We start from the raw sequence: 12154 nt of genomic DNA, 5'->3' as shown, positions 1-12154 counted from the left end.
GCCCACAAATCTCCAGTCTTTTCTGTTCCTAACCTGTTCACCACAGGCTTCACTGCTAAATTCCCCAAATAGTATCTGAAGCCACTATGTGACTCCCAGGGATGTTACCCAAGCCACTCTTCACCATTTGTGACAGACTGCCTAGAGTTCTTCTGGCCACTGGGGAGGAGAACAATAAATCTACAGCATTAGAAGTGATGCCAGCCAGAGATAATGCCAATTGTCACGGATACTCCTTAGCTTCAGTCAAGGATCCAATAAAATTTATAGTCCACCGTGTGTGCAGGAAATTTTTAAGCAGGCTGAAATCAACATAGCTATTTAATATATGATTAATACCAGTTACACGTGTTGTCCTAAGAGAATCTCTCATTTAGTTACTCTCTCTGTACACACTCACATTTTATTGTTCCAAATCAATTCATACACTTTCCTTTAGATCCCAAAACAACCACCACAGAAATGTTGTTACTTAGAGAATGATTATTCTAATGCACATAGAATAAAATATGTGTGTGCATGTAATTTACACTTCTGCTGGGATGTGTATAATGTGATCAGTATATGTAATCTCAATCTCATATGAACCACAGGAAAGAATTTGAGTGACTAGTTTCTTAATTTTCCCAAGGATGTGGTGTTTAAGAGAAAGAAGTCAATTTGTTTTATACAGAAGATGCTTTAGGGGCTAGGATTGTGGCTCAGTGGTAGAGTGCCCAGCATCACATTAAAAAACTAAACAAAATAAAGGTACTGTATCCATCTACAATTAAAAAAAAATTAAAGATGTTTTTGGTCATCTATGACCAAAATCACAACCAAGAGAAGGAAAAGATACTATGTATTGTAATTAATCTTTCTTTAATATATAAAATGTGTGAGAAATCTATGTTTCCACATATTCTTAGGTACTTATCTAAATTATGGTAAAAGTAAAACATACAACTTGTAGAGAGGTCTTTATATTCTTAACATTATAATTCACTGTGAATATGAATGAGTAACCTAAAATATGAGGTCAAACAATTTAATTTAAAGGTTTTTTGAAAATGTTTTTATTGTTAACAAAAAAAAAAATCCATTACAGTGGTTCACAGTTGAATGTATTTTCCAATCACAAACACATATTTCTTGTCAAACTTTATTCAAAGCACCGTGTTTTCCATCAAAATATCTGTATTGTAATTTTAATGGATGGATTCTTCACCTAGCAGTGTTTTGATTAAGTAATTATAGAAACTGTCATTTCTATTATTTTTCTTTTATTTTTCATAAATAAAATGCAATTGAAATTTATGAGTGAATCTACAGAAATTCAGGACATAAAACAATACCTAACGCCCTTTCACCAAAAATCAACACAAGCTCAGTAAATTTGTAGCTGTGCTCTATATTCTATGTAATGGATAATTTGAATTGCCAACTTGATTGGATTAAGAGTAGCCAATTACTCAGAGGCTTAAGGGAGTGTCAATGAGGGTATGTCTAGGAATGATTGGCAAGAAAGCAGCTGCAGATGAAAGCTGCATTCTTCTTGAACAGGTTTCTGACTGCTGCTAGATCATCTGAGGATATCGGACTCGCACTTCTTCACCCCTCCAAAGTAGACTCTGCCAGTGATTCTGCAGAAGCCTTCAGTCTCGGACTAGGGTAGCACCTTTGATCCCTCTTATTCTGGGACCTCTACCTCCTGGACTGTGCAGCTACTGGTTCTTCTAGCTCTCCAGCCATTGTGGATTATCCAGCTTCTGGATGCAGAAGCCAAACTGATAAATCCCTTCTTATAATTTTACTTCCTGTTGATTCTGTTCCTCTAGAGAATGCTGACTAATACACCTAATATTGCCTACAGTGTCGAGGAAGGGAAAAAAGGAAGCAAACAAAATTTCCTACAAGAAAAATGTTACATTTTTATTGAAGAAATAAAGGAAAGTAATTTCTAAAGACAGGATAGCTGATTACTCAGATGATCAAGCCCTTGGAGAAAAGAGGAAGCAGCATTAGACCAATGAGTCATTGTATCACCTGCATTAGCTCATTGTATTTTATATATTTATTTATTTTTTCTGAAACGCTGAGTGCCTTCCTGTAGCATGCACACTCGTATATTTCATACTATACAAATGTAGACTGTGCTTTTGGAAATATTTTGGGAAAAAAATAATGTGGCTATTAGGAAAAATAAAAGTGTTTTGAAAGTTATACCATCCTTACCATCTTAGAGCCTAATTAGATAAGTAACCTGAAATCTGCACAGCTGTCTTGCTTTGGGAAAGAATCTCACATCATCTCCTAAGAAAACCTAGGGTGCTACAGCCAGGAGCCATCTTGAGAAGGGACCTACTGTTGTTTGAATTGTTCTAGGGATCAGAAACCCTGCACATTCCCATCTCTGAGACTCCACACACATTCTGCTATTATGGCTTCAAGGGTAACTGCCTCAAGAATCCAATGTGGCCCAGCAGAGTGACCGTGATATAAGCCCAGGGTGCCTGCACTGTAGGGATGAGGGTTGGGTAGAACACAGAGAGCAGAGGATGCCCCCATTGAGAACCAGGAGCAGGTCCTTGCCCCCTGAGAACAGAGTGTGACTAGGCACATGTGGACCCACACCAGTGCTGGAACCAAAGGCAGGTACCCAAAGGGTTCCAGCTACCCCCCCTCACTGTGCTGCACTCAAGTGCCTGTTACTAACAAGTTGAGGAAGGTGCACTTTGTTTTCCACTCCTGCCTTGCCACAGGGACATGGTGAGAGGACCTTGACAACCCTTGGCTGTCTGTCCCCTACCCTTGGGTACATGTGAATGGGGGTGGCCAAATACAATTCATGAAGGCTTTCTCCCGAGGATGTGTCTTGGGTGTTGATTTGTTATGCCCAGTTGGCTCTAATTCCAGCCGGGTATCATAGTGCTGTCCTCCTGTAGCTTCTTTGGCTGTGATTAATGACTTTGAACACAGTGCATACAGTGGCAGAATTGGAAAGACCCACTCTGTGTTCTAAACAGAGTGTGTGCTCACTATGTGGCTAGTCCTTTAATGGGTGTAGGGGCCCCTGTGGTGGATCAGGCCACTCCACAAAACTTGTAGAGACACCTGATCCACTTGATGCACAAATCTCAACACAGGAGAATAAGAAATATGAAAAAATCAAGGTAATAAGATGCTTCTGAAAGAACATAATAACTCTCTAGCAGCAGATCCCAAAGAAATCAATACAGATCTATAATTAATACACATTAATTAAAATTTTTGAAATAAATAAACAATAAACCCTCAATAGGAGAAACAAGTAAAACAGAACTTGTTTGCATCTCACATGCAATATCTACTTGGGATAATGCCAAGATTTACTATGAAAGTATAATCTTTATAACTACATACAAATGAAACAGGTTTTTGTTTTTTGTTGTGTTTATAATGTGTGTTTGATTTTTTGGTAAGTGGTGCTAATGTTGATCTATTTTTGCATGGTATGATTGTGCTTGCTTTTCATGTAGACATTCTCCAAAAATGGGGTTCAGCTACTCTCAACATAGAGAGGTTGTGCATTTCATTTCCGTGTGTTCTGAAGTAAACAGAGTATAAAACTTTCAATAAGCATTATCTACGACTCCTGAGTTATTTGCATTGTTACCAAGTAAGAGATTCATGGCCAAAGTCAGTAATGACTATCTCTGGATAATTTATCATTGCCAATACCACAGAAAATATTTATATTATTTTAGGCACCATATAAATCATTTGCAGTTCAAAATGGTGGGGAAGTAAAGCAAAGGAACTGGCTCATTTTCATTTACAGAGCACAAATTTATTATCTAGTGACTTTATCAACTTTTCACTTCATGCATATTCCTCAAAAGGAAGTGCAGATATACATGTGAATTCTTTCTGAGGGATAAATTCTTTTAAAAATCCAACAAGTTCACTGTCCTCTTTACCTTTTGAACTCCCCGCAAATGGGGTTCAGCTACCCTTAATATGGAGAGGTTGTGCATTTCATTTCCATGTTTCCTGAAGTAAACAGAGTACAGAACTTTCAATAAGCATTATCTATGATTCCTGTGTTATTTGCATTGTTACCAAGTAAGAGATTCATGGCCAAAGTCAGTAATGACTATCTAAGACTGAAGTAAAAGAAAGATATACTTATCCTGAAATTTTATGTTAATGGCCATTTATTTTTTGGTCAGTAAATTAACTGAACACATCTTTGGTTCCATATTTCTATTCCATTGCTTGCCTTTCTTGATTTGTTAAGAATTCTTGGTATACAAAAAAATTTAGCTTTAGCTTATAATATGTACTAGAACAATTTTTTTTCCAACACTAACACTGAAATGTATGTTTTACCAAATTTGCTCATGCTATTTCATCTTCTGGGTTCCTAATTTAAAGCAAATCTTTTATTACAACATATTTCCCAGCTGATTATCATTTTAATACAGGAGAGATATTGAATTTTGAGCATTAGTTTTATAACTTTCTTTACTTCCCTTATTTATTGTTTCTAACCACTTCATAGTTGGCTGTGAGTGTTTGAATCATGAAGTTATCTCCCATGCCAAACATAGTATCTCCCATAATGATACCTCATTTCTATCTTATACCAAATAGGACTTGATGACCCTCTTAAAATGTGCTTTGAAATAATGGTGATAATAGGTACTCTTTTAGACTTCCATCCTTAATAATCATGAAAGTTACAAACTAGATGCTTTAAAAGGCAAGTAAGTAGAAGTAAAGAAAAGAATTTGCCAGGCAAGTGTGTTATTAAACCAGGAAGCAGGATACGGATAAATAGTGGCCGTGTGCTCATGATTCCTCTTACCACAAATAATTACTATCATGAGCAGTAACTAAATGGAGGGTGTATTTATTTCTATGCCAAAGCCAATGAAGGGTTGCATTTCTTATAATATAGGCAACATATTAGAACAGTGTAAAAAACCTACCCCTCAAATTATGTTAAAATTAGTTTATTAAATTATTCAACTCCTAGGAGAGGGGGTGGAGCTCATTGTGGACCACTTGCCTGGCATACGTAAGGCCTGGTGTTTAAGCCACACCATTGCAAAATAAGTAAACAAACATTTAGTTCCTAAAATCCATTACTAATACTTAAATTTTACCTCTGATTTTAGGTTTTTAAACAGTTTTTGACCTTTATGTTAAAACATCACAATTTCAAGTTTTTTACCATTCCCAATCTAGATAGAATATACATGGGTATATACAAACATGCATACATATATGTGACAGCTATTGTATCATCTCCCAATGCACAAACACCTCCACCTCTTAACTGATACAGTACTAAAAACAGGCATCCTCACATAACTTCCATTTTAGTGCAACTGTGATGCTATCATTTGATTCTAATTGTTTTCTATAATTAGCATGGATTATTTATGTAGCAGTTTTTAAAATATAAATCTGCACAAGGAAAATTTAAAAGCACCTCTACTCAGAAATAGTTAGTTAATTTTGGTAAATGTCTCCCAAACTTTAGATAGAACAGCTAAATGTTTATAAATTGTCCCTGGTCAGATAAGGATTATGGATGCTTCTTGGCTTACCATGGTTATATCCCTATAAACCTGTAATAAATTGGAAATATTGTAAGTAAAAAATACATTAAATACACCTTAACTACAAATGTCATCGCTTCGCCTAGCCTACCTTACAAGCACTCAGAACACTGGCATTAGCAGATAGTTGGGCAACCTCATCCAAAACCAAGCTTTTTTTTTATATGAGGGGACCATGCAGTTACGTGGCTGACTGTGAGCTGCAGCTGGTTGCGCTGCTCAGCATCACCAGAGCGTATTACATATCACTACCTGGAGGAAGAGCAAAATTCAAAACTTCAAATACTGTTTCTACTGAATGTATGGCTTTTATTCTATCATAAAGTCAAAAAAATAAGAGGAGCTATCATAAAGGAGAAAACACCTATAATTTATGCATTTTCTTATGTACTTTCTTTATACCACATAAAATACAATTTTTTCTAGGATATAAGTATGATAGAGATGAGAACTAGTCAGAGACAGTAACTTTCTCTCATCATCTATGTGCATCTAGAAAAATAATTAAATATAATTTGGATGAGTAAGAAAGTGAAATTATAAAATTGAAAGAGTAGTTTCATAGAGGTCAGATTGCTTCTCAACCTTTCTGTCCTTTCTTCCATGTTTGGCCATGTGACTATTTGTTTTCAATGAGTTATGATTATAATGCTTTACCTAATACAAAAAATAAAGATATATGTGAAATACATACAGATATACACATTAAAAATATTAATGCAAATATTAATCTTTTAAAAAGAAAACGAGAAAGTCATATAAACAGGATAATATCAATCTGCTAAACACATTGTAAAATCCAAGGTCAAAGATAGGACTCTTAAATATATGTTTAGTAATAAATCCTATCAATTTTAAAATGTTTTTTTAAATGTTAAAAGAAAAACTAATGTTAGATGATCCTTCTAAAAAAATCACAAAAACTATATGTTGGTAAATTATGACTAACATTTAACAATCAAGTTCTCTTCTTGTTGAACTATTCATATCCAGCACTTGGTATCCACATAGGATTGGTTCTAGAACTTCACACTGCTACCAAAATCAAAGATTGCTCAAATTATCTTCTTAATTATGATGTAACCTTTGCATATAACCTACACATATCTGTCCATATACTTTAGCTCTTCTCTACATGACTTCTTATACCTAATACAATGTAAACATCATGTAAATAGTTGTTATACTGTTTAGGAATAATGACAAGAAATGTATATGTTCAGTATAGACAAAATTATTTTTTGGAATATTTCCCATTCAAGGTGGGTTGAATCTGAGGATGTTGAACCCACAGATAACTAACTATACCTGAGATAAGGGGGTGAAATAATCCTGTAGCATAGAGCCTCACAAAATTTTAGACCTAAAGAAACCTTAAAATTTATTTAACCTTAACTGTCTTACTTTGTTGCAAAATTTTTTATGATAATGAGACTAATTTTAAAAATTGATTTTTATAATACTGAGGTTCATGACATGTGCATCTGTTTCTCATGGCAGTGTTTTTGTTCTTTTTATTTCTTTTTTTAAATTGATTTTATTATTTTTTTAAATACATGAAAACAGTGGAATGCATTACAATCTTTATCACACATATATAGTACATTTTTCGTATCTTTGTAGATAAAGTATGTTCACGTCAGTTTGTACATGTACTTTTTTGCATTACAATTCTTAATACACATATATACCACAATTTTTCATATTTCTGTTTGTATATAAGGTATGTGGATACCCAATTCAAGTCTTCGATACATGTACTTTGTATAATGATGACCATCACATTCCACCATCCTTGCTAATCCCCTGCCCCCTCCTTTTCCCTCCCACCCCTCTTCCCTATCTAGAATTAATCTAATCCTCCCATGCTCTCCCTCCCAATCCCACTATAAGTAAACCTCCTTATATCAGAGAAAACTTTCAGCATTTGTTTTTTGGGAATTGGCTTGTTTGCTTGGTTGGTTGGATTTTTAGGGGGTACTTTTTTGGGAGGAGTGCCGCAGTCTGGCTGGGCACAGTTCAGGAGCCACTTGTCAAAAGGAATGAACTTTATTTTTAGAACCACACACGCCAAACAAAACAGCTCCTCAGGAAAAACCCTCAGAGCCCAACTGCCACCACCAGCTTCCCACAAGCCTCTCAACCTCCCCCACTCCTCCTGCTCTTGAGGCCGATTGGCTGGGTCGCATGGGCGAAGCCAAAAAAGTTCCCCAATGAGCAGCTCCATAGAGGAGCCAATCAGCTAGAAGTTGCTGGGGCCGCTGTGAGCCAATCATCAGCTGGCAGTCTGAAAGTTTGCTGGCAGCTGGAAGTTTGCTGGGGCCCCTTCGGCTGTGGCTCTCAACATAGGAGGAAGTTTTGTTTGGTTGTGTTCTGATTTTGTTTTTATATGCTCATGGTAGGGGGGATTAAACCCAATGACACTCTACCACTCAGTCACATCCCTAGCATTTTTTTTTTTTTTTTTGAGCTAGGGTTCCTCCAAGTTGCCCAGGCTGGCCTCAATCCTCCTGGATTTCAAGTGTGTACAACCTATCTGGCTCACTTTTAAGGAAGTGAACCTGCACCTCTCAGAGACTGCCTGCTAACAGTGTGAATGGGTGTGTTCCCTGGGGATGGTGAACAGATGAGACATCATCTTTCTGGTCTTTGTATAGTTCAAGAAAAATAAAATACAATAAACATTTATATGCACTTGCCACTATTGAAAATAATACTGTATAAAAATCAAACTCAATCTTAAAGGAACAGAGTATTTAACAAGATAAAACAAGTCTTTTACATCTATTGTCACTCTGACCAAAAGAAATATAATTTGAGTACAAAATACAAGCCATGTGTCTATATGTAATTTTCTAGTAGCCACATTTAAAAAGTAAAAAGAACCAGGTGAAATTGACTTGAATAACATATATTTATCTAACTCAGTATACCTAAATTATTATTCTTCTAGGATGTATTTAATATAAAAAGTTAAAATACTTATGCTTTTATTTTCACATGTTTTGTGGTCTGAGTGTATGAAACAAGAACATATCAATTCAGACTAACTATATTTCAAGTGTTCAATAGACATCTCTGGACTGCGGTTTTGTTTTCCCTAACATTCCACCATAACCTTCTACAAAATCTTTGCTTCTGAAAAAAATGCCCTGTTACACCTCAGGAAGAACTAACCTCCCCTCTGCATGCCATTTACCAAAATGTCTGTATTAGGGATTGTCAAGAGCCGTCCATGGGCTATGTGTGGACTACATCAGCATCACAGCCAGTGAAGAGGAGAATCTGGTGTCTGGGAACTTCCAGTGGAAATTTCCTGTGGCCAAGATCACCCAGACACACTGTGAGCCCTGTTCAGCTCTGCCTGGTCCCACACAGCACTGGAGATGGGGTGACCTGCTGTAGTCACACAGCCTCTCAGAGATGGGTATAACCTGCCAAGATGCCAATCAACTTGCTGACTGCAAGATATCATAAAGCAAGACTCCATCCCTGAAACCTTATCCCTGCCTTTGAGGTACCCCCTTAAAGCAACCACGGGAGCCATTTTCCAATTGTCCAGCTCCAGCTCCTGTGTAAGCTGAATCTATCAGGTACTCTGCTTCAAAACTCTTTCTGACTCTGAGTCTTTCATTCTTCACTATTTCTAACTAATTTTCTCTGGTGGCTTATACCCTTCTGGGCAGGAAAAAAGGCCCCCTGGGGAGTCACTGGCAGCCTCCCCATAAGAGATTTTCTTTTTCATAAACTAGCATACTTGGACATACTATAGAATACGAACTGCTTGATCCATATCTTTAACAGGACATGCTAAAGACAAACGTTTCATTGAATGACAAAGTCTGTAATCTCCCAGCCTTCTGTATATGACTGGATAGCTAGAAGCTTTTAGGAAATGGGGAGGGGAGGCAGCTAGAAGCTTCTTCCTGAGCCCATCCAATGACTGTCCATTCATATCTCAAGCTTTCTAGTGGACAAGCACCAGAGTTAATTCTGTGAGAGTTAATTCACTCAAATAGAAGCAATGAATATGTTCTTATTTCTTTTAAGAGCCTGTAATCCCTAATGGTCAAAGCAAAGGGGACATAAAGTCCAGCTATTTTTGGCTCTTGGATTGGCAGCAATTGCCCTTTCTACTTCACTGCAGCTAGAAGATGAAAAATTCTTGGTAATCACTACACTGTTGAGAGCATCCTCTGCCCACAAAGGCTGCTCAGCTCAATAAATGATATGGTGATGGTTCCAGGCTGTGCTCAGCATCCCCTTGTCTCTTGAAGCCCACCTTGCCACCCCACTTTGGCCACCTCTTCTGGGCACCTGAAAAAAACTGCCAGGTCTTCTGAGGCTCCCACTAAGACCCACAAGGGTGCCAAGCAACTTCTGGGGACAGGAGGGACTGCTGACAAAGATGGAGGAAGCATACTACCGGGACACAGCCACATCAATGTTTATAGCAGCACAAGTCACAATTCTGGAGCCAACCTAGATGCCCTTCAGTGGATGAATGGATAAAAAATGTGGCATATATACACAATGGAATATTACTCAGCAATAAAAGAGAATAAAATCATGGCATTTGCAGGTAAATGGATGGAGTTAGAGAAGATAATGCTAAGTGAAGTTAGCTAATCCCCAAAAAAACAAATGCCAAATGTTTTCTCTGATATAAGAAGGGTGATTCATAGTGGGATAGGGAGCAGGAGCGTGGGAGGAATAGACAAACTCTAGATAGGGCAGAGGGGTTGTAGGAGGAGGGAGGGGGCATGTGGTTATTAATGATGGTGGAATGTGATGATCATTATTACCCAAGGTACAGGTGAGAAGACACGAATTGGTGTGAGTATATTGTGTATCCAACCAGAGATATGAAAAATTGTGCTCTATATCTGTAATAAGAATTGTAATGCATTCTGCTGTCATATATAAACAATAAATAAATAAATAAGAAAAAATCATGGAGGAAGAGCTACTGTATGCAGCTCTGTCTTTCTGTAACCCCATGATGTCTAAGTTATAAAACTACCACAAGGATCTTTCCAAATTCTGTTGGAGGTGAGAAGCATGCTTTTGACAGCCATACCGGGGGTGAGCAGAATTTATGCCTTAGAGAACAAGTAAATGAATCAGCTATAGACAGCCTCAATGACACTGCTTCTGCAAGGCTCTGACAGCCTGAACAGGACCCTCAAAGGCTGGAATGGTTCTCACTGAATTGTCACCAAGACTGACCACATAGTCTCAGAAATCAAAGAGGAGGAGAAGCAACAAGACCAGGTGGAATCTATCAAGAGCCGACCCATAAGCCCAGCAAGAACTGGAGCAAGAATGGAAAGAATTTCTGTTCATTGTCCAGAAAAGCTACAGCCAATGAGCAGCTGCTCTCCATCCTTGTCTCACTGGAGTTTGCTGTCCTGGGATGCCCAATTTATCAAAATTTATTTTGAAAGTGCTGAACTTTTTGTCGGAACCAGAACCTTGACCCTGTGCATGAAAGGTGTTAGGGATGTGTAATAAGAGGAAGGAAGGAAAGTGGGGAGAAAGAGGAGGGGGAGGGATGAGGGGGAGAGGAGTGGGAAGGGAAAAGCTAGGGTGCATGTTGCTATGTTATGTGGATCATCTTCTTGGGACCCCTTTTGCTAACTTCCAAGTTTCCTTTTTCTTATAAGGTATTAATAGTGAAAGTGAGGACTAAGTGGGACACAATAAAATTCTTTTTCTTCTCTGCATTGAACTTCATCTTCTATATGACTCTTAATACCAAAATAGTCAATTGATGAACTGATGAAGTGCTCTGTGGTCAGGTCCCCTGACCTTCTCCCAGTTCTACCAGGATGAACCTAAAAGCTCTAGCAATCTCATCCTGAGAGTCACCCCTTGTTGTTATAAAGTTGTCTTTAAGGCTTTCATGGTTCTGTAAGGATGGATGACAAACTTAAGAGACAGATTGTTTCATTGCAAGAAATGTTATTGAATAACTCCTAGTCATTTGGTGGAATCCTGAAAAAATCCTCTTGATGACATTATATTTTGAGGTTTGAGCTTTTTTCCCATTGATTGGGGGGGGGAAAGCATTAATAAAAACTGATCTGGATAGCCCCACTTGATTTGGAATTAAAAGAAGATAATTTCTGTGAAAATGGAAGGCTAGAAGGAAGCAAGTGGTTATTCATAGAGGATGAGGATTATGGCGGGGGAACTACCTGGAAATAAGGTTCCCCTTGGGAGGATACATCAGGAAGTCCAGTTGATGATAGTGTCTCCTAGACCAGGGTCCTTGATCTCAGTGTCATTGACATCTGAAGCCAGGTAATTCCACATTGGGAGAGGTGCTATTCTGAGAATTGTGGGCTGGTTAGCAACATTCCTGGACAAACTATTCCAAATATTCCCCATGGAGGTGAGGGGGCCACATCTTTCTAGAACCACTACCCTAGAGCCTGGAGCCCACAGAATGATCCCAGTCATAGTCTCCAGTTTCTCAACTCCTCAGTTTTTAAATATCCAGGAGGAGATTCTAATGCTTAATAAGAAGGGGACATACAGTACTCACAGGCTGTATTTGGGTG

At 37.8% G+C, this 12154-nt stretch overlaps 1 protein-coding gene across 1 annotated transcript in view; it reads right to left on the bottom strand.

The window, feature by feature from the left end:
- Positions 1 to 12154, bottom strand: part of Pxdnl (peroxidasin like) — a 439633-nt gene that overhangs the window by 245830 nt on the left and 181649 nt on the right. The window lies entirely within an intron of this gene.

Source organism: Ictidomys tridecemlineatus, chromosome 7, assembly GCF_052094955.1.
Source record: "Ictidomys tridecemlineatus isolate mIctTri1 chromosome 7, mIctTri1.hap1, whole genome shotgun sequence".
NCBI classification, from domain to species: Eukaryota; Metazoa; Chordata; class Mammalia; order Rodentia; family Sciuridae; genus Ictidomys; species Ictidomys tridecemlineatus.
This window is presented reverse-complemented; position numbering and strand designations above follow the sequence as displayed.